This window comes from Nomascus leucogenys, chromosome 15 (assembly GCF_006542625.1).
Source record: "Nomascus leucogenys isolate Asia chromosome 15, Asia_NLE_v1, whole genome shotgun sequence".
Classification (NCBI taxonomy): domain Eukaryota; kingdom Metazoa; phylum Chordata; class Mammalia; order Primates; family Hylobatidae; genus Nomascus; species Nomascus leucogenys.
Window position 1 is genome coordinate 75,266,968 of NC_044395.1, and position 27,344 is coordinate 75,294,311.

The 27,344-nt window shown below is 38.2% G+C and overlaps 1 protein-coding gene across 2 annotated transcripts in view; it reads right to left on the reverse strand.

Moving 5' to 3' along the window:
* Nucleotides 1–27,344, reverse strand: part of RRAS2 (RAS related 2) — an 82,325-nt gene that overhangs the window by 54,349 nt on the left and 632 nt on the right. Inside the window, exon 1 of one of the 2 annotated variants that reach the window (XM_003254972.4) lies at nucleotides 27,031–27,277. The exons of the other annotated variant lie outside the window; for it this stretch is intronic. The gene's annotated coding sequence lies outside the window, so the exon portion shown is untranslated. Of the gene's footprint in view, nucleotides 1–27,030; nucleotides 27,278–27,344 lie in introns of those variants that run through there. 2 annotated transcript variants of the gene reach the window in all.

Genomic DNA, 27,344 nt, shown 5'->3' on the forward strand with positions numbered 1-27,344 from the left:
CACTAGATTGGCTAAAATACCCAGTATTGGTAAAGACCCAGAGTAACTGGAATTTCCATACCCAGTTGCTGGGAATGTAAAATGGTACAACCATTTTATAAGAAACCACCTGTTTCCCAAAGTTAAACATCCACTTACCATACGACCCAATAATCACAACTTGGTATTTATCCAAGCAATATGAAAATGTAAGTCCAAAAAATGACTTGTACATCAATGTCTGGGGCAGCTTTATTCACAGTTAATGAACATTGGAAACAACCCAAATGTTCTATCAATAAGCAGACAAATTGTGGTACATCATACAATGAAATACTACCAAACAATAAAAAAGAACAAACTACTAGCCAGGTGTGGTGGCGTGTGCCTGTAGTCCCAGCTACTTGGGAGGCTGCGGCAGGAGGACCACTTGAGCCTGGGAAGGTTGAGGCTACAGTGCGCCATGATGGCACCACTGCACTCAAGCCTCAGCAACAGAGTGAGACCTTGTCTCAAAAATAGTAATAATAATAATAAAATAAAGAACTATAGAAACAAGCAATATCATAGATGAATGTCAAAATCATCATGCCAAGCAAAAACATCCCAGACACAAAAGAGTACATACTGTAAATTTCTATTATAAAGTCTAGAAACAGGCAAAACTGAACAATGGGAATAAAAAGAAGGGAGACAAGGCACCTTCTTGGAGAGACAGAAATGTCCTATATTATGCTTGTAATGATGGTTACACGAGTGTGTACGTTTTTCAAAACTCACATGCCAATACACTAAAAAAGCTACACTTTAACATATGTGGTTACTACTAATAATAATGTAAATAAGAATGGGAAGTAAACAGGAAGCTTTTACTTTTTAATTGACAAGCCTTTGTATTGCTTGCATCTTTACATATCGCATGGTTAAAATGTTACATTTTTAATGACTCACAAATATTTCACTCAGTTTATCAACCAACTAAAAAAAATCACACACATTATCACTGGAGCAAAACAGAAAGCCAAGAAACAGACTCCTTATAAAAGAAGATACAATACATAAGAAAATCTGAAAATAGAAAATAGAAGAATTACAAATCAGATCTTTAAAAAAATGTTCTTTTTTTATTATTATACTTTAAGTTTTAGGGTAAAAAAATAATCTTTTCTAAGCTTTGAGTGACAGAGAAAATCTTGAGTTGTACTCTACTGTGTGTGTTTCACCTCACAATAGAGAAACTAACTGAAGTAAATATAAAATATCCAGAGGCTTTTCCAAGTAAACTAACAGATAATGGGCAAAGACATGAACAAATCATACAAGGAAAAAAATGCAACAGTAAAAATAAGAATCAGACTTCCCTGGAAACAATAACAATACAAACCAAAAAATGTTTAAATATCATTTTATATCAATTAGCAAATTAATTTACAAGTTTTTTCTCATTATAAAATAATTAGACCATTGTAAAAACTTTATGAAAGTATAAAGAAAAACATAACATTTGGGTCAATTTCTATTTCTTCCCATTGTTTTATCTATTATTTTAAAGATTAAAAAATAACACAAAAAGTATTTTTTCTTCAGGTAAATCATAGTATAAGCAACTTCTTATGTCATCATATATATTTCTTTTTTTTTTTTTTTTTTTTTTTTGAGACGGAATCTCGCTCTGTCGCCCAGGCTGGAGTGCAGTGGCGCAATCTTGGCTCACTGCAAGCTCCGCCTCCCGGCTTCATGCCATTCTCCGGCCTCAGCCTCTCCAAGTAGCCGGGACTACAGGCGCCCGCCACCACACCTGGCTAATTTTTTGTATTTTTAGTAGAGACGGGGTTTCACCGTGGTCTCGATCTCCTGACCTCGTGATCCGCCCGCCTCGGCCTCCCAAAGTGCTGGGATTACAAGCGTGAGCCACCGCGCCTGGCATATATATTTCTTAAATAATTTTTATAAGCTACACTGATCTGCTTTAAGTCCACTAGAAAAAAGAGTTATATTTAACCATTGGTGTATTTAAGACAATTCTAGCATATCACTATTATAAGTCATGTCATGATAAATATCACTGTAGATAGATATTTATGGTTCTTATCTCTGGAGGTGTATTTATCAAGACAAAGGAAAAGGCGAGGCTATTGATAAATAACACTAAACTATACTCTAGAAAACTACACCAATTATATCCCCTTAAGATTAAAAACTCAAGTTTTAAAAATTCCTTTTCCTTATAAACATATTGCATGTTCAGTAAAGAAAATCCAGACACAGAAAAGAAAAAACCAAAAATAATTAAAATCATCCATAATTCCACCATCTAGGGATGCCCACTCTTAGCTTGTGTCCTATTTTCCTATGCGTATATAATTAAATCTATGCTGTACTGTGAATTTCATTTTATAATCTGTTTTCATTTTATAATCTGTTTTCCCCACCCCCACCCTGCCTTTTTTTTTTTTTGGAGACAGGGTCTCTGTCGCCCAGGCTGGAGTGCAGTGGCAGTGATCACAGCTCACTGCAACCTCGACTTCCCTAGGCTCAGGTGATCCTTTAACCTCTGTTTCTCAAGTAGCTGCAACCACAGGCACGTGCCAGCATGCCCGGCTAAATTTTTTAGAGACAGGTTTTCGCCATGTTGCCCAGGCTGGTCTCGAACCCCTGGACTCAAGCAATCCACCTGCCTCCACAAAGTGCTGGAATTGCAGGCATCAGCCATCTCACACAGCCCCGCCCTTACTTTTAATGAGCATTTCCTGCTTACCAGTCTTTTAAAAGTAATTTTAATGACATGGACCATTATTTAATCCATCTTCATTACTGACCACATAGGCGATTTCTAATTTTTTTAGATTAAGTAACAGTCAAATTGTTGCACATATAGCAAATTACTTCATCAGAAAAAGTTACCTGGAAAATAACTACTGGGTCAAAATTTATGAAATTTAAGATTTAATTCAGCTTGTTGATTTCCAATCTCAATAGCAGCATGAGAGTGCCCATTTCCCATCACTTTATCTATAACCGGTAGTCTTTTATTAATCTGTGTCAATTTGATAATTTAAAAATGGTTTATTGTTTTAATTTGTCCTGGTTTTTTTTTCCTATTCAGTGAGACCTAACAATTTAAAATGTTTATGATTTGTTTTTCAACTGCTCACCTTGCTGTCATTTTAAGTGAGATAAGAGGATTATTTGTATCATCAGCAAATTTATTTTTAAAATGCAGTTCTTGTTGTTGATCATATCCATTAAGTTATATATATAATTCTGATATATCCATAATGTAACCTATTCAATTACTGATGGAGGGTAAAACTTTTTTGAAAAGCATCCATACATACACACACACATACACAATGGATTAGTCTGTCTCCCATATCAAAGAAAATTATCTAGCTGGGACTCCCATCACGTTCTTCCTTGTTTCTAAAAACTCTCCTGCATCCATAAACATAGCCATATAAATATCCTTCCCACCCTTCTAGCGAGTGTTAAAAAAAAAAAAAAAAGTATATTATTCTGCCTATCTTTTATCCTTCAGTTAGAAATCAAATCTCCTCCAACCTTCTCAAAGGTCCTTGCCATCGACAACTGTCCCTCCTCCAACATCTTCCCTATTGTACTAGCTTTTTCCTCAGCATATAAACAAGACACCTTCTTTTTCTAAAAACACTCACATGCACCACTGCACTACCACCACCCCAGTCCCAACCTCTGCTCTTACCTTCCTTCTTTCTCCTCCATCAACATTTTTCTTGACTGCCCATCCAGTGGTCTGGCTTCTAGTCCTACACTGCTCTCTGTGACCTGTTCATTGCTGAATCCAAACTTACAATTTTCACCATCAGATTATTCACCAATCTAAGACATGTGACCCTGCTGAACACTCAAAGCCACTCCTGAAACTGTCTTCTCTTGGTTTCTGTAATACCTAACATGATTTGTGTCTCTAGTTCTCCAGTGGGTTCTGTTCAGTCATCTTGTTCCTTTTATTCTTCCAGAGTCCCTTTCAATGGCAGGCTTCCAGAGTCCCACCTTGAGCCGGCAGACCTCCTTAATATGAATGATCCTCATCTACACCAACTAGCTTCAAAAATCCTTACTTTACATTCCCAAATCCATCTCTGCACCTAAATCTCTTACCAACAACTTCTCTTCTGATCATAAAAAGGGATATATACCTTCCTATGGCAGCCCCTGAAGCATCTCAAACTCAACAGGTTCAGAACTGAACTCATCATAAATTAAGGTGAATGACGAAATGACTTGCAATTTGAATGAGGCATAAAAATATCAATCTATTTTTTGAGCTAGCAGAGAAATAAAAATAGAAACAAAATCAAAACTTCAGAAGAAAACATCAATTACATTACTTAATAAACCAAAAAGCCCTTAAAATAACTTTTTCTTCTGAAAAGATAGAATAGACATACTTTTCCCTATTTCTCCTGCTAAAAACTAAAAATCCTTGACAAACATAAGACTCTGAAAGTTGGAGGGAAGGCATATAGACCAACGCTTTGGAATCCAAGAAACCAACACTGTGGTGAGTTTCCTGGGTTTTCTTTTTACAACATATATCCTGGAGTTGGAGTTGAAAAAGCCAGCAACATGGAAATGCCAACAGGCACAGACAAAAAAAGCCCTAGCAAAAGAATGCTCTCTCTAGCTAAAGGACCAGGAACAGGACGTCCCAGCAAGACAGAAAACTTTTAGATGACAACTGCTCTACTCCCACCAGACACCAAAGAAAAAACCTCTGCCCACACCAGGGAAGGTCAAGTGGGGATCCTAGAATCCCACACTCAAAAGGCTGTAAAGAGGCACCCCAACACCCCACTGCAATGGTGTCAGGGAAGACCATGTGGGGAGCTAAGACTTTCATCCCAACTGGCCAGTATGAACCTCCTTCTCCCAGCAGTGTCAATGGACTTCCATCCCCACCAGGCAGTAACAAGGAGTGTCCCCACACTTTGGACTTAATGGAAGCTGAGTAGGGAATCTAGACACCTGCCTCTACCTCACAGTAACCAGGCAGCACTTCCCTTTCTCCTGCCAGAGTGGTATCCAAAAAAGCCAGCTAACCCAGTCTAAAGAAAATAGACAGCCACACAACAAAATATGAAAATGTGCAGATTTCAAAAGAAAAACCCAAGGAACAGGAAGATCCCAAACCAAATGACAAAAAGACAATTGATAGATACCAAGATCGAGATAACAAAGATGTCAGAATTATCTGGCAAACATATTAAGGCAGTCTCCATAAAAATGTTTCAACAGCTTGAAACAAATGAAACAAAAAAAAAGTCTCAGCAAAGAAATGAAAGTCTCAGTAAAGACACAGAAGTACAAAGGAACAAATGGGAGCTTAAAACTAAAAAATACAATAATCAAAATAAAGAGCTCAGTGGACGGTATTAACAGCAAAATGGAAGGGACAGAAGAATCAACAAACTAGAATGCACAATAGTAGAAACTACCAAATCTGAAAAACGAAAACACACTGAAGAAAAGAAAATAAACAGAGCCTCAAGAGCCTTTGGGAATGTTACAAAAGATCTAACTTCCATGTTATCAGAGGATCACAATGAGAAGACAAGGAGAATAGAGCTGAAAAAGTACATGAAATAACAGCTGAAAACTTCCCAAATGTAGTAAGACATAAACCTACACATTCAGGAAGTTGAATAAAACCCGAAGAGGAAAAACCCAATGAAATCTACACCGAGACGCATCATAATTAAACTTCTAAAAACAAAAGACAAAAAAATATTGAAAGCAGCCTAGGAAAAACATCTTACCTACAGGAGAAAAACAGCAGATTTCTCATCAGAAACCATGGGGATCAGAAGAAGTGGCACAGTATCTTTCAGGTGCTGATCAAAGAAAACTACAGTACCTTGCTTATCCCCAGTTTCACTTTCCTTGGTTTTAGTTACCCACAGTCAACCACAGTTCAAAAATATTAAATGGAAAATTTCAGAAATAAAGTTTTAAATTGTTTACCATTCTGAGTAGCCTGATGAAATCTCACACCATCTCACCCAGGACAATGAATCATCCCTTTGTCCAGAGTATCCACACTGTATATGCTACTCACCCGTTAGTCATCAGCACTGACACTGTCTGCTCTGAACATTCAACTGTTGACATTATCATGCCTCAACAAGCCACATCATCATGCCTCAATGATCCAGGATCATCTAAAGCAGATGATTCTGACCATACATCAGAAGGTCAATAGTAACAATGCAATATCACAACGCCTACATCATTTACCTCACTGCATCTCATCAAGTAGGCATTATCTCATACCATCATAAGAATACAGAACAAAAAGATATTTTGAGAAAGACCACATTCAGATAACTTCTATTATAATATATGGTTGTAATTTTTCTATTTTATTAATAATCTAATCTCTTACTCTGCCTAATTTATAAATTAAACTTTATCGTAGGTATCTATCTCCTTATTGGAAAAACAGAATATGTAGGGTTCAGTACTATTCACAGTTTCAGGCATCTGGTGGGCTTGAAATATACAGCCCTTGCAGGTAAGGCGGACTACTGTATTAATTCAGAATCGTATACACAGTAAATTTTTAAAAAATTGTTCTGGGATGAAGGAGAAATCAAGACCTTCTCAGATAAGGAAAATCAAAGAGAATGTATTGCCAGAAAGGCCACCCTAAAAGAACGGCTAAAGAAAGTTCCTTAAACAATAAAAGGAACCTTGAAACATCATAAAGGAAAAAACATGGTTAGCAAAAATATGGACAAACTCCATAGCTCTCCTTCTCAAGTTTTCTGTAGTATGCTTGACAGTTAAAAAAAAAAATGTTAATACTGTAAAATGTATATGGTGAGAATATTTAAAAGTTATAAACAGGAAAATAAAGAGATATAAAGGTTTCCATACTGTATTCAAACTGGCAAAATGACAATATCAATAGGTTGCAATAAATTATACATAAATAATGTAATATCTAGAGTACCCACATAAAAAGCTAAAATCCTATAAGGGTAAGTACTATTATCATCCCCATTATATTGATGAGGAAATTAAGGCTCAGAGTTGCATAAGGACACAGATACTAGTAAGTACAGGCTGAGTATCCCTTATCTGAAATACTTGGGACTAGAAGTGTTTCAGATCTGAAATTATTTTGGATTTTGGAATATCTCCATATACCTGAGTTATCTTGGCGATGGGACCCAAGTCTAAACATGAGATTTATTTATGTTTCTATACACTTTTTACACATATCTAAAAGGTAGCTTGACACATATTTTTAATAATTTTGTTCATGAAACAAAGTTTGTGTACTTTGTTTCAAGGTCAAGAGCAAAATTGAGGTAAAGTTTTAAATTTTCCACTTGTGGCATCATATCATGACTCAAAAAGTTTCAGATTTTGGAGCGTTCTGGATTTCAGATTTTTGAATTAGGAATGCACAACCTATGAAGATGAGACTCAATCCTGAAGTCAAATGGCTCCAAATCCTAATTTTTTTTTAAACCACATTAAAAAGGGGTTTTGGGGATTTAAAGCTCAGAGTTACAGAAGGACACAGACACTACAAAACAGTGAATATGGGACTCAATCCCAAATTCTGATGTTTTTTTCCCACCACAATATAAAGGGGTTCTTGGGATTTAAAACTTCAAAACACGATGGGGAAATGGTTTTTCACTAACTTCTGTTAAACCAAACTTATGTGACGCCATCTGTTTGGACTGAGCTTCTGTACTAGGCCCAACAGACCAAACTAAAATGAAGTTACCCATGCTGAATCCACACCACCAAGCCATTTATCTGACCTTCTAGAAATCAGGAGAATGAGAGCTAACAGCCAAATACCCAAACAGGCCAGTTTTAGCTGGCACAATAAGGAAGTCCCATCCGCCTTAACCTTTACAAGGAAAATAACTTTAAAAAGATCAAATGGCCAGGGCTCAGCGGCCCACGCCTGTAATCCCAGTACTTTGGGAAGCCAAGGTGGCAAGAATCACTTAAGGCCAGTAGTTCAAGACCAGCCTGGGCAACACAATGAGACTGTCTCTACCAAAAAAAAAAAAAAAAAAAAAAAAGGAAAAGAAAAAATCAATAATAAAACATAAAAAGACCAATCCATTTTTTGTTTTGTTTTTGCTTTCTTCAGCCCTTTTCTGTCTATAAAGCCAAACTTCTGTGCTCAGTTCATCAGAACAGTCATTCTATTTTATAAAATGAGATGTTGCCAGATTCTAGGATCAAAAAGCCAATTAGATCTTTCAACTAAATTTGTTGTAATTTTGTTTTCTGATACCTCCAACTGAAACTTAGCACTTCCTCTGTAAAGCACTCTAGCAATACCTGCTGATTGTCAACAACAGACATCAGATATTTTCATGTAATAGCTACTGCAGGTAAGTCAGAATAGCATTTACACTACTAAAGTTAAAAAGAAAGAAAGAAAATAGAAAGTTAAAGTTAAAAAAGTTATTAAAGCTAAGAATTTTTTTAAAAAGTTAAAGAATTTTGCTTCTGACATTTTGATATTTGAATTTAAATGTATTGGTTCCCCTTATAATCATATACATTTTATTTTATACATTTAAAAATAGTATTCTGGCTGGGAGCAGTGGCTCATGCCTGTAATCCCACCACCTTGGGAGGCTGAGGTGGGCAGATGGCTTGAGCTCAGGAGTTCGAGACCAGCCTCAGCAACATGGAGAGACCTCATCCCTACTAAAAACACACACACAAAAATAGCCGGGTGTGGTGGTGCAGGCCAGTGGTCCCAGCTATTCGGGAGGCTGAGGTGGGAGGTTTGCTTGAGCCAGGGCTTGGGGGTTGTGGGGGAGGTTGCAGTGAGCCGAGGTCACGCCACTATACTCCAGCCTGGGAGACAGGGCAACAGAGTCTGTCCCTCTGTCTCCCAGGCTGGAGTGTAATGGCGTGACCTCGGCTCACTGCAACCTTCGCCTCCAAGGTTCAAGCGATTTCTGCCTCAGCCTCCTGAGTAGCTGGGATTACAGGCACACCCCACCATGCCCAGCTAATTTTTTGTATTTTTTTAAGCAGAAATGGGGTTTTGCCATGTAGGCCAGGATGGTCTCAAACTCCTGACCTCAAGTGATTTGGCAGCCTCGGCCTCCCAAAGTGCTGGAATTAACAGGAGTGGGCCACCGCACTCAGCCAAAAAAAAGTATTCTGAGAATCCCACAGGCTTTACCAAACTACCAAGAGCCCTTTACACAAAAAGTTTAAGAATCCCTACATTAAGAACCATTTCCAATTTATTAAAAAGTCTTAACAGACCACAGCTTCTACTTGTCACTGGAATGAGAAGAATGGCTCTGCTAGAAGACACCGAAAGAAAAATACCTACAAAACTAAACCATGCTAGAAGCAAACGCTTTTTCAACTTCTCAGAAATCAATACCGTAAGAGTTAGACCCTTAGTTCAGTAAAAATCTATCCACAATCATCAAAGGATCCCCAATTTACACCATGAGTTCATTCCTAGGTAATTCCCAAAAAGGATATAATCCAAACCTCTAAACTCAAGAACAAGAGCACTTATTCCACCTTCCCCAACCTTCCACCTCTTACCTACCCCTACCCATTTCCTCTTAAACATTATAATCTATAAATCTAAAGATGAAGAGTTCCTTTCTTGAGGAAATTAGCAACATTCAAATGTATATACTTTCACATTCTTGTTCCAAGAACACAGAATTCCTTTTCTCTCTCCCATCCCACCTCTCTCAAAAGCATAAGTACCCAAATCGGGCGAAGCCTTTAAGATGAACAATGACCACAGCATTTTTTCTAATCCCATGATGAAAATAAGATTCCTGTCATACACAAGGCCACCAAAAGAGTGGCAGAACATTTTTTAAACAAATAATCCTATCCCTCCCCCTAAAAATTCAACTCTTGATGAAAATCTTCTCAGTCCAAAAGTAATCCCTTTTCTAAAGGAATAAATTTCATGAGCAAAAAAAGTCAACAGCATAGCACAGAGCACAGGTCTAGTATGATACTCCAGGTTTTCTTTCAATCGTTAAACCTACCTCAAACTACATTATGTGGGCATTTGTTTTGTATACCTACAAATAGTGTTATGAATGGTGCTGAGAAAAGTTAAAGGCATTTCTGTATATAGGAAACTAAAGGCAACATTAATCATCAGTTCCTGTAACTACCAAGACAAAAATCAGATACTGTGCTTTGGAGAAATCTTCAGAAACCATGTATAGTAATTTTTAAAGCAAATAATAACACACACATTCACATACAAGTTTTATCCACAAATTCAAATATGAATTTCTTACTGTAATAAGAATGTACTCAAGTTTTATTTGTTGTTTGAGAAAACAAGGACCAAAAAAAAATAAAAATAAAAATAGTTTCCTACTCTGAAGGAAAACCCCTGAAGAAAACACTTGTGTCTTCTCAAACAAGTCATGATACCTTTAACAGCAAATTAGCAGCGAAAAATTTCCATTTGACTACACAGTTAAGTCAGAGTACATTCTCCATTCTTAATTAACTATAAAATACCTCAGAAAATGTTATGAAAAAATACAAATACGCATACTCACCTCCCAACTTAGGAAACATTTGTAATATGATTGAAGACTCTTGGATGCCTCCTCAGTAATATTCCCCTCTCTCCTCCCCCAACACCAAGAGGTAATCAATATCCTGAATTTGGTATCTGTCATTCTCATGCATTTATATAACATTACTAATCATATAATAGTATTCCTAAACTACGTTTTGGAGAGGACACCACTGCAAATCTTCAGCTCTATACTAGCTTTTATCAGTAGCCATCAATTGCACTTTTAATAGAAATACAAATACATCAAGTGTGCTTTTGGGTGAAACCTCACTCTTCCCTCTCCTCCTACCCCACTGCTCCTCCCAGATTCAAATTGTTAACATAGTCACATGACCAAGAACTTCAGGAAGAGTATCCATCACTCTTTTCAGCTCCCCTCTAGTAAGTGTTGGCACTTTTATTCCAACTTAACATTAATAGTTCTGTAGTGAGAAGAGGATCATATTTAGAAATACAAAAATCAACTTAAATCCCAGCTTTGCTTTTTACTTGCTACAGGACCTTGGGCAAATCCCTTCTTTCCAAGCCTGCATTTCCTCATCTGTAGAATGGAAATAATGACCATGACGATGCTGTGCTGCCTTCCAATCATAAAGGGTTGTAACTGGTAGAAAATGAAATAGTCATAAGTACTTCAATGTATTTTTCATAGGTACCTGCTCCTAATTAAAAAACAAAACTTGAAACCCTTAGTAATATAATTCAGTTACTGCATTGGATAGGAAAATGAAGTCCAACCAACCAAACAGCTTATCAAAAATACAAACCAAAGTTCATCAATACAGGTTCTATACAAGCTATAGAACACGATATTATAGCTTTTCATTTCATAATTCTATTGAAATTAATGCAAACTCAAGGTTAATATTAAGAAAACAGAAGATGCCTAGTTTCATTATCTAGATACTAGCTACTTATTTGGGGGACATGATTAATGTATGGTGCCTTTTTCAATGTTAATCACTTAACTTGTCTCATATACATATTTCACAACTGCAACTTTAATTTTCAAAGAATTAAAAATATGACAAGACTGAAATCTATTACACATAATTCATTTTGGCATTACTCTCAGTAAACAGCTATTGATAGGAGTAAAAATGAAGATAAGTCACTAATTACTAGATCCATTTTAAGTAATAAAGTATAGAATATTACAAGAGGTTCTGTTTTTAAAAGAAAAGGAATGTGGGGTATTTTGTGACAGGCCAGTAAGACAGCTGGAACAAAGCTGTTTGAGCAACAGCTGTGCACCATGTACTGTTCATCTAAAACCACAAACTAAAGTAACTCATGTCAGACAACTTCATTGGATAATCAGCTCAGCCAATGGCTTCTTTCTGAAACTCTCACTACAAAGAAATATACACTAAATATATACTTTGCAATGATTTGAGGAAGGAAACAAAATAAACCCAATTGTCTCTAAATATAAAATTAAAAACTAAAAATTACAAACTAATAGTAAAACAGAAGACAAAGTTTTCCATACTATTTTCACACCTCTTAGGCTTCATAATAGTAAGGAAATAACCCAAAAACTCAAAACTAAAATTTGAATTACTAATATGCAACCTCACCATTCCTACTCCATTCTTAACTTTCAAATGAATGAAAGTGCTTTGTCATAAAACATCTCGCAGTGGTTATCAGAAATTTTTCACATTAAGTCACTTGATAATTTTAAAGTAGTTCCCTGTAGGCCAGGCGTGGTGGCTCACGCTTGTAATCCCAGCACTTTGGGTGGCCGAGGCACGCGGGCGGATCGCTTGAGCTCAGCCTGAGTTTGAGAACAGCCTGGGCAGCATGGCGAAACCCCATCTCTACCAAAAAAATACAAAAATTAGTGGGGCATGATGGTGCACACCTGTAGTCCCAGCTACTTCCGGGGCTGAGGTGGAAGGATCGCCTCTACCCAGCAGAAGGAGGTAGCAGTGAGACGAGATCGCGCCAATGCACTCCAGCCTGGGTGACAGAGTGAGACCCTGTCTCAAAAATAAATAAGTAAATAAAATAAAACGAAACAAAAATAAAGTAGTTCCCTGTAATCCCAGCACTTCGGGAGGCCAAGGTGGGCAAATTACTTGAGTCCAGGAGTTCCAGACCAGCCTGGGCAACAAGGTGAAACCCCCATCTTTACAAAAAAAATACAAAAATTGGCCGGGCATGGTGGCGCACGCCTGTACTCCCAGTTACTGGAGAGGCTGAGGTAGGAGAATCACTTAAGCCGGGACGTCAAGGCTGCAGTGAGCCATGATTGTGCCATTGCACTCAAGCCTGGGAGACCCTGTCTCAAACAAAATAATTTTTTAAAAAATTTTTAAGTAGTTCACTTAAACCAACTTGTTGGCACGGAAATTCCATGCCATTATCTGAAAATAATAATTCATGTAGTACTCAAGCTACTACAATCACTAATTTAAACATCTGCAACTCGTCATTAAATTATCAGACTTAACTTCTGTTTCACATTTCCACTTTTTTATTCCAAAAACTCACAAACCTCTCTCTAACCTTAAATTCACTCCTTCCTCAAGTTAAGTAAAATGTATGCCTCTGTGTATCTGCACACAAGCCTACTTGCATGGGGCAAATTTCCCTTAGTTGACACATCTTAATTTTAGAGGCAAAAAGGACAAAATTACAAATTTAATAGCCACATATCTTTTCCATGTGATTTCTGAAACTTAAACATTTAATCTATCACAAATCTTCCTCTGCAGTTTGACTTGACTACCTGCTTACCCTTCCTTTCAGCTCGCATCTTTTGACTACTGAAATGTCAACCACATGGTCATTAACCAAAAACAGGTATTAGGAGAAAATTCATCAGGAAATAAGACAAAAGTTACAACTTTTAAGACCTTACTCTCAGACTGTTGTATACTTCCCAAGTCAAAATTGCCAGAGAGAAATTAAGAGAGGACTATCTTCTCCAAAGACTATTTTGGCTAAAACCGAATGCTACGGATCAACTTCTAAAACTCAAGATTCAAAGTGTATATGCCACATATGATCTCTAAAATCCAAAATGATAGCTGGCTCTTTTTCTTCTTCTGTAACTAGATGCTATGGAACCATAATAAATACAACTCATCTTTCCAAAGGCCTCTTTTTTCCACTATTTATTTCCTGTGTCCTACTCAAGACTTTTTTTTTTTTTTTTTTTTTTTTTTTTGAGACAGTCTCACTCTGTCACCCAGACTGGAGTGCAGTGGCATGATCTCAGCTCACTGCAACCTCCACTCCTGGGTTCAAGCGATTCTTCTGCCTTAGCTTCTCAAGTAGCTGGGATTACTGGCGCGTGCCACTATGCCCAGCTAATTTTGTATTTTTAGTAGAGACGGGGTTTCACCATGTCAGCCAGGCTGGTCTGGAACTCCTGACTCAAGTGATCTGCCCTCCTCAGCCTCCCAAAGTGCTGGGATTACAGGCGTGAGCCACCGCACCTGGCCTCCACTCAAAACTTGATACTAGCAAATAGCAACAAATATTTTGTTATGTGCTTAGTTCTGTGTAACAAGTAGTCCTAGTCTACGATTCTGAAAATGCAAATATGAATAAAATGTACAAATATAACTAAGAGACACAGATACAGACAAAGCATACCAAATATATAAAGTCCTCTACTAAAATACTTATAGTCTAGTGCTTACAGGGTTTAAAATAATGTCAAGGCGAACCAGACACAGATCGTTGTTCAAGGTCTGAGCTACAGAAGAACAAAAAAAGGAAAAAAGGATCGTTTTCTAATCCATAACCTTCTTTTAAGAATACACACACTCTTCCACTTGCCTCGCTGCAGAAAGCTGAGGAATGAAGGATTTAAAAACTTGAAAACTATCCTTTTTAAACATCTCTAATTCTACAAAATTATACCTCTCAGCCAAAAGCCCATATTTGGAGATTAAGATTTAGAGGATTTAATAAAATTTCATATTTGTTGAAATTCTGCTACTGATAATCTCCAAGAAATTGAAGCTCTCCAATGTCAACTTGCTGTTCAGCACCAAAACAAAGCAGAAATCTCAGTACCCCAAGGCAACTCTGAGAGATGACCAGCTCTTAACTTCCTAAACCAAAAATAGCTACGAGCAACTCTTCATGAATAAACAAGAAAAACAAATATATTCTTCCACACAAAGAAAAATCACTTCCCTGGAAGTTGTTTCATTAAATAGTATCAAGCTTTACAAAAATACCAGTTTTGTGGCCTTCTGAAAAGACAAGAGAACATTACCGTTGTTTAATATCAGACCGAGAAATCAAGGGCACTAAATATGTTTTGGAGACAGTAATTATGTGTGACATCCAGAAAATTTCATCAAGGATGGAGAAGACAAATTTGATAAATCTTCCTAGAATAGAGGATCTTATCCTTTTCAATAGCTAACTTAAAACAATGTACTATAAAAGTTACAGAAAATCAATGCATAAGTAATAGGTATTTCAGAAGATAACTGAAAAAAATGAATACAAAAATGGAGAAGTCTTCCCAGACCTGAGAGTGTTTCATCATTTCCCTGAGAATACTAGTGACAGAGAAAAACTTCTAGTCGTATCCTGATAAATGTGTCCATTTCCAATGATAAGAAAATGCTGCAAGCATACACCTAGTGAAGTTATTTCTACAGAAACTTGAGGCCAGACAAAGATAACAAAGCAGGACCTCTACTGTTATGACACAAAAATGTTGGGGCCCAATAATTTTATACGCAGCCAAATCATCATTTATCATGCAAAAGTAAATTTAATCTTAGATATGTTTTCAGTAAAAAGTACTTGGAAATGTTCTTTAAATCACAATTCAAAATAAAAAGTAGCTGTACAACATGGTAACTATAGTTAATAACAATATATTGTACTCTTGTAAAAAGCTGAGTGGATGTTAAGTGTTCTCACCACAAAAATGACAACTATGTGACATAATACATATGTTAGCTATATTTAGTCATTCCACAATGTATATATACTTCAAAACACCATGTTGTACATAATAGATACATACAATTTTATCTGTCAATTTAAAAATAAAAAGGCCAGGCACAGTGGTTCATGCCTATAATACCAGCCCTGTGGGAGGCCAAGGTGGGAGGATTGCTTGAGGCCAGGAGTTTAAGACTAGCCTGGGCAACAAAATGAGACCCCATCTCTAAAAAATAAAAATAAAAAAGTTAGATGGGCATGGTGGCATACGCCTGTAGTCCTAGCTACTCAGAGGGCTAAGACAGGAGGAGGGTTACTTAAGCCTAGGAGTTTCAAGGTTGCAGTAAGCTATGATCATGCCGCTGCACTCCCGCTTGGACAACAGAGCAAGACCCTGTCTCTAAATAAAGACAATTTTTAAAATAATTAATTAAAACTAGCTGTCCATGAGGATTGTTTGTAAACACTAAAACCAGGTAGAATCATAGAAATGGCAAATAAAAGCAACAACCCTTAATGACAAAGGGATTAATGTCAACGGGTATTAACTATTGTAATAACAAAACAGAATGCAGAAGATTTTTTAAATCTTTTAAAAATACTGAATCTGACACAATTTTGGTTGTTGTAAATAAGGACAAAAAATGTAGGAAAGGAGGGGGTAGAAACAGGGTAAACAAAACTGCTTAATTCCCATTTTCCATAACTGGGAATAAGACACCATTTTCTGATTCCCTAATTAAGAATGTTTAAAAATATAAATCATTTTATACAAGGACAGATGGCTCACACCTGTAATCCCAGAGCTTTGGGAAGCCAAGGCAGGAGGATCACTTGAGGCCAGAGGTTCAAGACCAGCCTGGGCAACATAGCCTGGGCAACATAGCAAGACCTCATCACTACAAAAAGTCAAAAACTTAGGTACAGTGGCTCACACCTGTAGTGCCCGTGCTTTGGCAGGCAGAGGCAGGAAGATCATTTCAACCCAGGAGTTCCGAGGGTGCAGTGACCTGTGATCACACCACTACACTACAGCCTGACCTGGGCACCAGAGCAAGACCCTGTCTTTAAAATTTTTAAAAGAATATAAATAATTTTTAAGATAAATTCCAGTAGAAAAAAAAAAAATCTACTTTCCAAAAACTACCACAGAACACAGAAAAAAAAACAGTTGTACAGCAAAAGACACACTTGGTGCAAAGGCAGGAAGTTATTATGCTAAATAAAGATTAGAGTTTATGGCCAAAACCTTACTGGCCTAACCTAAATTTATCAACCTTTCCCTCCCAAGACATCTGGCTACAAAATTAAGAAGACATATTTTTTAAACAGAGAAAAAGTTGGTCCCTTTATGCTCTGCTTGGTTCCTTTAGGCTTAATTTCATTCAATGCCTCGCTGAACTAATTATAAAGACAAGATCTCATTAGCATAACTAAGTAAAACAAACTCTGCTCATTATTATTACCTAGAGTAACATCAAAGATGTTGACTTTCATTACATGGGCAAGTTGGTGTCAGATTTCCCCCTGTAAAGTTGTTATTTTCCCCCTGTAAAATTAATAACTTATGAGAACATACTTTGAGACTATATTAACATCTAGTACTCTCAAACTTTCACATACTAGTTTTAACATCCATTTTTACCCACTTAGTTTTAAGATCCATTTATGGTTCTTACTTAAATCAATTGTTATAATTGCCAAAAGGCAACTTACTAATTCCACCTTTTCCTTTATGTTCATTCATTAGTCAGAATTCTACATTAAGGACTTCTAGATCATTTATTTATCATAGATCCTTACTCTATTTATGGGTAATAAACAAGTATTGCCTTATTTATTTCAATGATTAAATTGCCCTATAGTCAGTCAATGGGAGTTTTGCAGGCTGGCTCCTGTGTCTCTTTCAAATATCCCCGTCATTTTACTTTTTTGAGCACTCCCTTATGAGACTACAAGATGCTCCAAACATATTTTGTATTTTTTCCTTCCCCTATTCTGGAATCCACCATTTCTCTAAGGTTCCTTCCAGTAGAGAATAGTATTAACGGTATTTAGAAACCAAGATCTAGTGCTAAGTGATCTCATTCCTAAACGGGTATCACTGCTTCCTGGCCATCTTAGCAGACAGAAGTGGAAAAAGATGTACAGATGTACGCATGTGTATCCATAATGAGATCTATTTCTATATCTACAATTTTTGTTTGTTTTTTGTTTTTGAGATAGAGTCTCGCTCTGTTGCCCAGGCTGGAGTGCAGTGGCGCAATCTCGGCTCACTGCAAGCTCCGCCTCCCAGGTTCACGCCATTCTCCTGCCTCAGCCTCCCAAGTAGCTGGGACTATAGGCGCCCGCCACCATGCCCGGCTAATTTTTTGTATTCATTTATTTTTTATTATTTTTTTTAGAGATGGAGTCTCGCTCTGTCACCCAAGCTGGAATGCAGTGGCGTGACTTGGCTCACTGCAACCTCCGCCTCCCAGGTTCATGCCATTCTCCTGCCTCAGCCTTCTGAGTAGCTGGGACTATAGGCGCCCGCCACCACACCCAGCTACTTTTTTTTTTTTTTTTTTTTTTTGTATTTTTAGTAGAGAGGGGGGTTTCGCTGCGTTAGCCAGGATGGTCTCGATCTGCTGACCTTGTGATCCACCCGCCTCAGCCTCCCAAAGTGCTGGGATTACAGGTGTCAGCCACCACGCCCAGCCTATATCTACATACTTCTAAAACCATGAATTTATGCCACTATCTTCAATTCCAATCAAACATCAGAGTTCATTTTAACCTTCACCTTTTTCACCTTTGTAACTCCCTTCTCCAACAGTGAGAAACTGGCTCCCATTTTCCACAATATATTTACTTACTTGCTTATAACAGTATAGACAATTGCTTCAAAATTGCAAACCCATGCCTCTATGACAACAACAAAAACCAAAAACTCTAGTTAACTCTATTAACTAGAGTTCAATGTTTGTTTCAATCTTTTTGTCTTTATCGTGAGGACAGAGTTCAAATACTAGGATCAAAAGTTACCTAAATTAGTTGTTTTTCACTCCTTCAGTGTAGTTAAGTTACTCATTTGAAATACGGTTCAGTTCAGTTGTTTCTATTTGTACTCCCCCTTAAGGTGTTTTTTTTTTGTCATCAGTTGATTTGGTTGGTGTGTTTGTTGCTTATATACTCGGTATGTGAAACATTAACATGGTTCCAAAAGTCAGAAAGGTATCCTCAGAAGGGTCCCTGCCCCCATTCCCTCTATCCTTTCCACTGCATACCTTTTTACCCATCCTCTAGGAAATCAATCTTATCAACCTCCAATTTATCTTTGTGTTTTGTTTTTGCCCCAATGAACAAATACATATGTATTTTCTTATTTCTCCTTCTTTCTTACACAAAAGGTATACACAAAGTAGTAGACACTTTTGCACTTTTTTTTCACTGATTCTGTAAGTTTGGTTTGTGTGATTCCTCCAAATCTCATATTGAAATCTGATCCCCAAAGTTGGAGGTGGGATTTAATGGGAGGTGTTTGGGTCATGGGGGTGAATCCCTCATGAATAGATTAATGCCCTCCCTGGGACTGGGGTGTGAGTGAGCTCTTACTTATTAGTTCCACCACAGCTGGTTGTTGAAAAGAGCCTGGCGCTTCCCCCACTGGCTTGCTTCCTCTCACCATGTGATCTCCGCACATGCCACTCCCCTTCATCTTCTGTCATGAATGGAAGCTTCCGTACACCCTCACCAGAAGTACTTATGCCAGTACTGTGCTTCTTGTATAGCCTGCAAAACTCTAAGCCAACAAAACCTCTTTTCTTTATAAATTACCCAGCCTCAGGTATTCTTTTGGGCAGGGGTGTCCAATCTTTTGATTTCCCTGAGCCACACTGGAAGAATTGTCTTGGGCCACACATAAAATATGCTAAACTAACGATAGCTGATGAGGTTAAAAAAAAAAATTGCAAAAAAAAATCTCATGTTTTAAGAAACTTTATGAATTTGTCTTGGGCCACATTCAAAGCTGTCCTGAGCCGCATGCCACTCACAGGGTGAGTGTTGGACAAGCTTGCTTGAAAGCAAAACAAACCAAGACAACTGAACAACATATCCAAGAAAGCACTCCATATCAGTTAATCATGCCCTCAGTCTTTTTCACAGGTGCATAATGCTCCATTGGATTTTCCTATCACATAGACTGCTTGTAATTTTTGTAATTAAGAAATGCTGCAACCTTGTACATGTGTATTTTCATGCTGTGGGAAGTGCATCTTCTGGGTAAATTCTGAGATTTGGGATTGCTGAGTCAAAGGGCATGTATGTGGTCAAATAAATACATCTTATGTCGCCTAATAACACATAATTTCTGTATTATTTCTGCCCCCCAAAAAATGCATAACCTGAATCTAATCATGAAGAAACATCAGCCAAACCCAAATTGAGGGGACTCTATAAGTAACTAATTTGTACTCTTTAAAAATATCAATGTCATAAAACACAGAGACTAAAGAACTGTTCCAAAGTAAATAAGACATGGAAATAATGAATTGGATAATCTGAGATTTTCTTTTGCTATAAAGGGCATAACTGGAACAACTGGCAAATTTCAAACAAATTCTACACATCAGGTATTAGTATAATAACAAATCAATGTTAATTTCTGAGTTACGTTAGTATATTTTATTCATGAAAGCAAATGCAGCTGGGCACAGTGGCTCACGCCTGTAATCCTAGCATTTTGGGAGGCCAAGGTGGGTGGATCACATGAGGTCAGGAATTCAAGAACAGCCTGGCCAACAAGGCGAAACTCCATCTCTACTAAAAATACAAAAATTAGTAGCCAGGCATGGTGGCAGGTGCCTGTAATCCCAGCTACTCAGGAGGCTGAGGCAGGAGAATCGCATGAGCCCGGGAGGTGGAGGCTGCAGTGAGCCAAGATCACACCACTGCACTCCAGCCTGGGCAACAAATGTGAAACTCCACCTCAAAAAAAAAAAAAAAAAAAAAATTAGCCAGGTGTGGTGGTGGGCACCTGTAATCCCAGCTACTCGGGAGGCTGAGACAGGAGAATGCCTTGAACCCAGAAGGCGGTGGTTGCAATGAGCCGAGATTGCGCCACTGCACTCCAGCCTGGGTGACAGAGTGAGACTCCGTCTCAAAAAAAAAAAAAAAAAAAAGAAGAAGAAAGCAAATGCCCTCGTTTTTCGGAAATACACAAAGAGATATTTAAGGATAAGGGTGGCATCATGTCTTCAACTTACACTCAAATGATTTTAAAAACCATATATTGCAGGGAATAAGCAAATATAGTAAAATGTTACCATTTGGGAAATCTGGTTAAAGTCAAAAAAGAAAGCAACATCGGATGTCTTTTTAACACTTATATTCTTATTTCTACTGCTGAATTTTACTTACATGGATAAAGAGCTTTCTCCCAGAAAAAAGAATCATTGTATAAGGTGACAGTAAGTTAAAGACGGCAATATTAAACTGTTAGTATATACCAACAATAAATTGACTGCATTTTTAATTAAACTATAAGTTAAAGTTGTTCAGTGTTATGCAACAAATAATCACATGGCCTTTATAAAACACTAAAAATAAAATATAATTTATAAGACATCAAGGAGCTCAGTCCAATTATTCTCAAGTACAATTTAAGACAATTTGTATTTCTTTACATCTTTGAAACACATTTTTCTTTGCAAAAAGAAATAAATCTAAGGTCTACCAAGTACAATAGTTTAAGTTTCAATCTCAAACAGACTCAGTAGCTCTGCCCAAAGTAATTCAAGATCAAGGCCTTTCAACAAAATTCATGACTATTAACTCCATACTGTCTACACACAAAGTCAAAATCCTTTATTCATTATCACTTTTCATTAAGGAAGGCACAGTGGAATTAATATCCTAAAGACCATTTCCCCAACCAGAAAAAAAGACATTCAAGTGGCATCACAAAATCTGTTTCAATTTTAAAGACCAACTTTAATTTGAAAAAGAAACCTTAAAAAAAAATATATATATATATATATATTTTTTTTTTTTTTGAGATGTAGTCTTGCTGTGTTGCCCAGGCTGGAGTGCAGTGGCATGATCTCCACCCACTACAACCCTCCGACTCCCAGGCTGAAGCAGTTCTCCTGCCTCAGCTCCTGAGTAGTAGCTGGGATTGCAGGCGCCCACCACACCCAGCTAATTTTTGTATTTTTAGTAGAGACATGGTTTCACCTTGTTGGCCAGGCTGGTCTCAAACTCCTGACTTCAAGTGATCCGCCCGCCTCAGCCTCCCAAAGTGCTGGGATTACAGGCGCGAGCCACCGTGCCCAGCTAAAATTTTTTTTTTAATAGCTTTAAGAAAGTCTCTTCCCACTCTCCTCCCCCAATTTAAAGTTATCAATTTATTTTCCTAACTGAATGGAACAGACTATTTTTATTCAAAGCTTAGGAAAGACCAGATATTTTAGCAATCAGACGAATTAAAATCCCATCCCAGTAAGCAGTAGCCTGTTATCTACCGAGGGAAAGCAGTATTCTTGACCTACTCAACAAAAGTGCTCCCACTTGGCCAGGCGTGGTGCAGGCCCAGGCGGGTGGATCACCTGAGGTCAGGAGTTCATGACCACCCTGGCCAACATGGTGAAACTCCATCTCTACTAAAAATACAAAATTAGCCAAGTGTTGTGGCACATGCCTCTCTATAATCGCAGCTACTTGGGAAGCTGAGGCTGGAGAATCGCTTGAACCTAGGATGTGGAGGTTGCAGTTAGCCAAGATCACTCCATTGCACCATTGCACTCTAGCCTAAACAAGAGCGAAACTTCGTCTCAAAAAAAAAAAAAAAAAAAAGAAGTGTCCACACTCAACTCCTACAACTTCCTTATCCCAAAACGGGCACGCATGAACACAAACACACACACACACACACACACACACACACACACAAAGAGAATGAACAAAACACTTAAGAATAAGACATAAGTTAAGAAACTGCAGGTTAAAATTTCCTTCTTCTCCAAAGGCAGTCATCCTCTATAAGAAAATGTTCTTCCTTGGGTGTACAGAAATTTTATCTAGGAATTGCCTGCAGGACCATTTCAGCTGTTCCCCAAACAAGAAAACCTTTAGTATGGTACCACTTTGGGGGCAGGTGTCTTATTTTTCAGTGCTAACAATTCATTTGTACATTAATGTTAAAAAAAAGTTTACACACTAAAAATGTCTAGAGTTTCAAAATCGGAGATAAAGGTTAACAGTTTAAGTAGTTTCTAATTGCAGGAAAAATCTTCAAGATGTAGCAATGGAACAGCAAATTGGGAATTTAAACTCACAACCTTCACATGTGGATCAATTAACTATTAACACAAATCTCCTGAAATCTCTTCTCGGATCTCTGCCCCAGGAAAAAGCAATGAAAAAGCACTCAGCAAAAGACAAACTTTTAAAAAGCAATGCTGGGTCCAGACTAACAGGTCATAGGACTGACTGAAATTCAAGATGTGAGAAATCAGCTAACCCCTACCTACCTCAAAATCTGGCAAATTGTTGAATGAAAAGTTAACATGCTAAAAAAAATAGAAACTGGGATACTTCTCCCTGTAAATTTTTAAAACATATATGGCCTTTTCTCAGAGTTACCAGATAAAGCACTAACCCCAAAATTAAATGCTTACCTCATTATTTCTTAAAATCAAATCCAAACTGACAAAAAGAAATTTCTCCAACTCAAAACAGAATCCACATTCATCACCTGAATACCACACAGAAGTAAGGAGGGGAGTACAGGGTTGAGCCAGGAAGGAGAGGGCAATGAAGACTTAAAGTAATAGACCAGATTATGTGTCAAAGAAAAATGAATAAATTACAAATTTTGTTTTGGAGGAACACCAAGATACAGAACTAACAGCAGTAAATAAAACCAAGTAACAATTCTTTTTTTTTTTTTTTTTTTTTTTTGAGACGGAGCCTCACTCTGCTGCCCAGGCTGGAGTGCAGTGGCGCAACCTTGACTCACTGCGACCTCCACCTCCCAGGTTCAAGTGATTCTCTTGACTCAGCCTCTCGACCTCCACCTCCCAGGTTCAAGTGATTCTCTTGACTCAGCCTCTCGAGTAACTGGGATTACAAGCATGCACCAACATGCCCCGCTAATTTTTGTATTTTTAGTAGAGGTGGGGTTTCACCATGTTGGCCAGACTGGTCTCAAACTCCCGACCTCAAGTGATCCAACCACCTTGGCCTCCCAAAATGCTGGGGTATTACAGGTGTGAGCCACCGCGCCCAGCCAACAATTCTTATTTACTTACTCTGTAGATGGCACTGTGCTGGATGATTTACCTGCATTATTTTACTTACTCCAAAAACCATAAGGGTACTATTATTTAATATTATCCTCCCTTCTCAAATGATGAAACTTGGGTTTAGAGAACCTAAGAAACTTGACTGAAGACACAGCTAGTTAAATGAATAAAAAAAAAAACACACACTCCTAGAATTTCAAAGGTGCAGAAATTTGTTCAACCAAACCCAACATTTCATGGAGAAGAAACAGAAGCTCAGTCGAGATAAAGGCAGATTAAGAAACTACTCAAAGTCACCTGTGTAGAGACGTAGACCCCCCCCCCCCACACACACCCAGCAGTCTCTCCTAACCACTCTGTACCATCCTGAAGTCATTTCCTTCCTAGAGTTTACTCATCATTTAGGTGTTCTACCTACCAACAGAATTTTATACATTTTTCAAAGAAATATGAGCAACAGAAAGGAGGTCATGTACACACACATATTCATTAAATAACATAATACTTTATATTTTATCATGGCTACTTTATGATTTATTTTTAAAAAGGAAAAGGTATCTCAATTTAATTACCTTAGTTCCCTAATTTTGCAACTCTTCATATTAACAGAAGGTAACAACTAAATCTAAATCAAAGAAAGTTAAGGTAAAAGGCATTGTTTTTAAATTCTCCGTTCCCAATTTTATATTTTTTTCTGCTCAAAATTACATAGTAGAAAATATATATACTGAAAATTGTAAAAACAGCCTGGTGTTTCAGGAGTCTTAAAAAAGTAAGTCCAATTTGTGCCATTCTAATCTCCTATCAAGAGAACTGACTTCTGCTTATTAAAATGATTAGTCTGCTGTGTTCTCTCCCTCCAGTTACTACTGCTGAACAATCATGGTGGAATGAATTTTAACATTCCAGGAGTCAGGCAATGAATAGCTACCCTATTAAGTGTAAACATAAAAAAATCGCTTTAGCTCCATAATCTAAAATTAATATAAAAATGTATGCAGCTTTACTATAGACTGTACTAGACATTGTTCTAAGCCCTTGACATGTTAACTCATTTAATTTCACAGCTATATGTGGTCCACCATATTTCCCCAGTTTACAGATGGGGAAAACTAAGATACAGAGAAGTTAAGTAACCTGCCTAAAATTACACATGCAGCAAGTGGTAGAGCTGAGACTGCACCCAGGTGGTCGGGTTCCTGTCTCTCCAAAAAGTCTCCTTCTTGCAGAGACCAGATCACAGGTCCCAAATCAACTATCAATCCCACTTCCCCACTTGCCACCTCCTCTCTCCAAGCTAGCATATGACTCCCACATATGACATTTCCATTCTCCCCACCACCAAGCCTACATAGTGCTTTCATCAATTTTTTCCACAGACTTTTCTGAGTCTGAATTCCCTTTGCATTTAAACATGTTACAGAACTGTAGGCATAAACACTGATAACACCTACCATTGCTGAACACATACAACATGCTGGATACAATGCTACCATCTTTGTCATAAAAGTTATAAAGAATGTGTAATCAGACCCATTTTACTGGCAAGAAAACTGAGGCGCAGAGAGGCTGAGTATTTTGGCCACGTTCTCACAGCCAATAAATGACAGAACTTTAAAAGACACACATGCTCAAGACTGTAAGACTCTAGGTTCATACTTTTTATGTACATATATGTCTTCCTCATACATACCTGCTTCCTTTACTTCTTTAATATCATCTAGAGCATCTAGGTACTATACTATTAATAGTGGAGGTATTTCTTCAACAAATGATTCTATAAATTATTAGGAAAACAGCAATTAATGCTCTTTTTTTTTTTTTTTTTTGAGACAGAGTCTCACTCTGTTGCCCAGGCACGATCTCGGCTCACTACAATCTCCGCCTCCCGGGTTCAAGCGATTCTACTGCCTCAGCCTCCCGAGTAGCTGGGACTACAGGCGCGCGCCACCATGCCCAGCTAATTTTTGTATTTTTAGTACGGACAGGGTTTCACTATATTGGCCAGGCTGGTCTGGAACTCCTGACCTCGTGATCCACCCTCCTCGGCCTCCCAAAGTGCTGGGATTATAGGTGTGAGCCACGACGCCAGGCCCAATTACCGTTTTCTTAATGGTTTAATACCATTACTTCCCCAAAACAAAAAGGCCCAACACCTTAATTAATTAACATGGGCTCAAATAATTCAGATGGCCCCTTCCTCAAAAAAAAGTAAATATTTGTGGTTCAAATCTTTTAAGTAACACTACCAATATTATAACCCAAGATTATTCTCCCACTCCTAGACTTCTCCTCCACTTACCCCCTCACCCCCACACCCCCACCAGCCATCAGACTAGTCCCCAAAGGGTTAGCTATAAATTGTTTTGCTTTGCCATTAGATACGTACAATCTCTCTGCGCCCTAGGGAAATAGCAACCTGACAGCATCCCTCATTCTGTAGCTGCTAAACTTAAACCAATCTCACCCCTTACTCAGTGATTTTTTTAACCCACTAATAAGCATACTGTAAATGCTCATTACATAAAACATCCTTTCTTCCTGGATACAAAGGTTTTAGCAGCAGTAATCCCAGGGAATATTATAGCAGCAATTATTGCTCATTTACTCAATGTGAAAGGTGACAATCACATTTGTTACAGTGCTCGATATTTTAATGTCACTATAAACACTAAGTGAAATAAGCTATTCGGGTATCCCAATTAATGACAAATGGGTGAAAAGGAAACCAGAAAAAAATATTTCACCGTTCATACTCTAGATACTGTGAAAAATATCCTTGTTACCTGTTATAACATGGTACCTTCGTTCTCTCCCAGCATATGCCACACCTTTTAGGTTGACAAAAGCAGAAAGACATCGGGGCTTTGTGTTTTAAAAATCCCAAAAAAGACTACTCAAACCTCTCCCCAAGAGCAAATTCTAAGAAGGAAGAATTCCACCTCCCTTTTCTAGCAACCAGAGAGGGCTGGTGGTGGGGGAAGAGGGTGGTTAGAAAACAGAACGCCTGACTCGGTCCTATCCTAGCCTGGCCCATCCCAAACTTCACCTAGGCACGGCGAGAAGCAGGACGGCATCAGGAATTCCTAGGAAATGGTCTCACCCCATCAGAGAACATTTTTAACTTCCTCGAAGCCACCATTTCCCTGGGGCATTATTACACACTCCCACCCGGATATATTACCTAAGAGAGTACTTATAAGAAGAGCATAACACACACACACAAAGAAATACACAGTGCTTGAAGCGGGCAGCTCCGGCTCAGGCGGCGCGGAGAAGCCCGGAGACCACGCGGAGCCTCGGCCAAGTTGCCACCGCGATCGCCCCGACGGTGCAGGCGCGGCCGCAGGCGGCTGGAAAAGCAGCGCGCGGGGCTCCAGCTCCAGCCCCACGCCAGGACCCTCGGAGCAGTAAGCCCGGCTCGGTGGCCCAGCCTCTCCCGGAGGTCTCCGGCCTCGGCCAGAGCGATAAGGTGGATCGGTGCTTCCCACCCTGCCAGCTCCGCCCTCCCGACCACATTCCTGAGAAGCCCTACT